Source organism: Phoca vitulina, unplaced genomic scaffold, assembly GCF_004348235.1.
Source record: "Phoca vitulina isolate PV1807 unplaced genomic scaffold, GSC_HSeal_1.0 scaffold15, whole genome shotgun sequence".
Lineage (NCBI taxonomy): Eukaryota > Metazoa > Chordata > Mammalia > Carnivora > Phocidae > Phoca > Phoca vitulina.
Genome location: NW_022589718.1, coordinates 18499947 through 18504763, shown reverse-complemented (window position 1 = coordinate 18504763; position 4817 = coordinate 18499947).

Genomic DNA, 4817 nt, shown 5'->3' with positions numbered 1-4817 from the left:
TTCCTTCCTTCCTTCCTTCCTTCCTTCCTTCCTTCCTTCCTTCCTTCCTTCCTTCCTTCCTTCCTCTCTCGCTCTCTTTCTCTCTCTCTCTCTGCCTTCCTTTCTTCCTCCCTCCCTCTTTCCTTTCTTTTTTTCTTTCTTTCTTTCTTTCTTTCTTTCTTTCTTTCTTTTCTTTTCTTTTCTTTTCTTTTCTTTTCTTTTCTTTTCTTTTCTTTCTTTCATCAGGTCCATGAAGAAATTTTAGTAGAGGACTTTGAATTTAGGGAGTGGGTTGAGAGGGAGTGGAAATGCTCAATGAAAAGACTATGCAGAACAGAGCACCTCTTTCTCCCCTTAAACCTCTCTGGAATGTAACAAGGTAGAGGGAAATAAAAAGCTTTTATTTAGCCTCTGAGGCTTGGGAGTTGTTTGTGAGAGTCATCTGCTTACCCTTGTGTTAATACAATTACCATAAACAATGAGTCCTAATGCCTCAAGACAAACATGCTGAATTTCCCAAGCCTGTTCACAGGTCTATTCTCCTAATTGATTCTTTCATACTTTTTCCTCTTTCCTCAAACCTGGTTCAACACTCCTCTCACCCAGTGTTCACCCAGAGCTTATGTCTAAGATGACCCTCCAGTGTGCACTGGCCCCCATGCCCCTCAACTGCTCAAGCACCTTGCTCTACTGAGTCTCCCATCTCTTGCAAAATCAATTTCTCTCTATTAAATTATTCTATCAACCAACCAACATGCTATTGTTTCTCTCAATAATATAAAACACAGATGGGGGCGGCTGGTGGCTGAGTTGGTTAAGCATCTGCCTTTGACTCAGGTCATGATCCCAGGGTCCTGGGATCGAGCCCCGCATCGGGCTCCCTGCTCAGCGGGGAATCTTCTTCTCCCTCTCCCTCTGCTGCTCCCCCTACTCATGTTCTATTTCTCTCTCCCTCTCTTTCTCAGATAAATAAAATCTTTAAAAAAAAAACACACAAATTTAATGTGACAGAAACATGTCTAAGAGATCAAGAATTATAGTAAATATGATTGACTAATTTCCAGTTAAAAGTCAAAGAGTATCAGATTGGATTTCTTTTAAGTTCCAGTTATACTCAAACTATCAGAAAAATTCCTAAAAAGACACTTATATTTATGATTTTTATTTTTTCTTCCTTCAGATTTTCTCAAAATTGCTCCTGTCAACATTTTTCCCCTTTGCTCCGCTGAAGCTGGTCTTCCCTCTGACCCCCCCATTACTAACTTGTGGTCAAGTCGTTCACATTACCTGGAAAAGGAGCAGCATGTAATGTAGTTGGCTGGCTCTTCCTTTTGGTTTCCAAGACACTTCAGTCTCATGGTTTTCTCCCTACTTCACTGTCTTCCTTGCTACTTCTGCTTCATCACCCTGATCTTTTATTGTGGGTCACTCAGGGGTTCAGTCCTCAGTCCTCTTCTATATCTACATTCATTCCCTTGGAAGTCCAATCCAGTCATAGCTTCAAATAGAATCTCTTGGGGCACCTAGGTGGTGCAGTCAGTTAAGCATCCCACTCTTGGTTTCAGTTCAGGTGGTGATCGCAGGGTAATGAGATCAAGCCCGGCATCAGGCTGCTCTGCTCAGCACAGAGTCTGCTTAAGATTCTCTCTCCCTCCCCCCATGCTCCTCCCCTCTACTCTCTCTAAAATAAATCAATCTTTTAAAAAAATAAAAAAACAAATAATTACGATCGCTATATTGACACTTCCCAAGTTTACACGCCATCCAGACTTCTACCCTGAACTCTTTTTATACAACTCCCTACTTAACATGTTTACTTGAATGCTTTGTAAACATTTTAAACCTAATGTGTCTAACACTGAACTTCATATCTTCCCCACCACTAACCTCTTCCACAGTCTTCTCCCTCAGTTCATGGCACTTTCATCTTTTCCACTTGTTCAAGCCAAATTCTTTGTAGTCACCCTTGACTCCTCCCTTTTTCTCAGACCTCATGTTCAGTGTGTCAGCAAATCCTATTGATGCTCTGAAGTGGACTGCTTCTCACACCTCCAACAATAATACTTTGGGATGCCAATAAGAATCACATCTTGCCTGGGTTATTATACAGGCCTCCAAGCAGGTTTCTCTGCTTCCATCCTTGCCTCCCTACCATCTATTCTCCAAATAAGAGCCAGAATGATCATTTTAGTGAATAAATCAAATTGCCACTCCCTTTGTTCATAACCCCACAACATCTCTCCATTCTCTCAAAGTGAGAGATTGAATATATAAAAGGACAATGGCCAGATCGTATATGAAAATAGAACTTTGACCTACAACCTCTGCAGCAACTAGGCAGGGAGGACAACCCACAAATTCTGCAGTAACCAGTCCAAGAAGCCATACCACAACCTCTGCAGCAATTGGTTCAGAATGATCAGGACTTGGTCAAGCACTGAAAATTTCTCTATTTTTTTTACCACTCCCCCCTACCTCTGATTCCAACTCAGGGCCAATGAGGAAAAGCCAAACAAAAGCTCCAAACCAATAACATAAGGTGTCCCACTCCTAGTTAGCCCACCTCCAGCCAACATCCTCTGATCAGATTGCTATCTGAAGATTTCTCTCTTTTTTTTTTTTCTACTGTAAAGTTTTCCTACCCGCCCTGACTATCTTTGGGTCTCTGCTAAATGCAAGTGATGGTGACTGATTCCCTTGTTATAGCCAGCTCTGAATAGATCACCTCTGCTTGTTCTCCTTAGGGTGGTCTTTGTTTATTTTCATAAGACTAAGACCCCAAATTTCTATGGCCTTCCAGACTCCCATAAGAGTAAGACCCCAAATTTCTATGGCCTTCCAGACTCCCATTGATCAAGTGTTGGATTACCACCTTGACCTCATCCCCAGTGTCTCTGCTTTTGTTGCATCCTCACCAGCCACACTGGTGACCATGCTGTTCCTTGAACACACGTGGCATGCTCCTGCCTGAGGGCCTTTCCACTGGCCATTATTTCAGCTTTGAATGATTTTCCCTGCACCCCTCATAGCTACATGGTTCCCTCATTACTTTCCTCAAGTCTTTGTTCAAAGTGAGGTCTTTCTCAGTGAGGTCTTCCCTAACTACCCTCTCCCCTACTCTTACATTTAAAGTATTATTCTTTGTTCTACTTTGTCCTGTCTTGATTTTTCCTATCATTACTGTCTTCTAATATAATTGTATTCATAACATATTATCTTTATATATTAATTTATATGTGCCATTATACATATATACAACAGAATATATATTATCAAATATTTATTTATTCTGTCTGCACAATATGATGAGCACAAGAACATATTTTTGTCTGTTTTGGTTGCCATCATACCCTAGTGATAGAAACAGTAGACATTCCATTACATATGTTGGGATGGAAGACTTTTCCATTTATACCTTCTAGGTTCTTAGGCTTGTTTAATAATTAGATTGAAATAAGACAGATTAACAGGAGAAAAACAAATTTTATGTATATGGGAGCCCCAAAGACATGAGACTCAAAGATCATCAGCAGTGGAGGCTTATAGGCCATGCTGAGCTAAGGAGAAGTGGGTAGGAGTTTTGGGCTTCAAAGGGGAAAAAAACAAGTCACAGGAAGATGAATAGAGCAAATGTTTGGTAAAAATATGTTTGCCATGTTATACAGATAAGTCTTTCTGATAAAAAGTTATCTTTGGTATTAGCTTTCTACTGGTAAAGGCCCTCTATCTAAATTCTTTTAGGCAGTTAGGGGAAGGTAAACAGTTCTGTTAGGCCTTGATTGTCTTCAAATCAAAAAAATTCACATGCCAAAATGTCGTATTTGGGGGTGGTGTATTCTGTTATTTCTCACTTAGGTGCCTTATAACCTGTTTGTGTGGAGTGATTCTTGAACACCTTAGTCTATTTCATAACATGGGAACAAAGTTAACTTTCACATATCAACTCTCCATAAAGAAAGTGACAAAGTAGTCAAATGGAACAAGTTTCCAGTTACGAAATAATCCTGTACCCACACCAGAAAGAGACATTTAAGGCAGTCATACAGAAATATATCCAACATAGTCATGGGGATGTAATGTATAGCATGGCAACTGTAAAAGAAAATTTTAAAATTTTAAAAAAGAAAATGAAGGGGCGCCTGGGTGCCTTAGTCAGTTAAGCATCTGACTTGATTTCAGCTCAGGTCATGATCTCAGGGTCATGGGATCGAACCCCATGTTGGGCTCTGTGCTCTGCTTGCCCTTCTCCCTCTGTTCCTCCCCCTGACACACACACTCTCTCTCTCTCTCTCATCTCTCCCTATCTCTAAAATAAATAAAATCTTAAAAAAAAGAAAGAAAATGAAGATTACAGATTATTTTTATCTGTTCCCCATCGTAGTCTACTATTTGAATACACGGCATATTTTAGTTTCAACTGTGCAAAGTGAGTTTTGCTGTGATATTCAACATCTTGTGTCTAATGACTTGGTGTAGAAGAAATATTTTAATATATATTTCTCTAAGCCAGAAATTCTCAAACTACAGAGTGCATCAGAATCACCTGGAAGACTTATTAAAATACATGTTGCTGGGCCCCACGCCCACAATTTCTGATTCAGTAAATCTCATGTAATTTGACAATTTGGAGTTCAAAGGAGTTCTCGGGTGCTGCCGCCGTTGCTGCTGCAGCTGGTGATCCAAGGACCACACGCTGAGAACACTGTTCTAAGTCTTGCTACTAAAAGTGTGATCCGTGGGCCAGCAGGATAGGCATCACCTGGGAGCAACTCAGAAATTCAGAAGCTCAGCCTTTTCCCCAGTTCTACTTAATTAGAATTTGCATTTTAACAAGATGA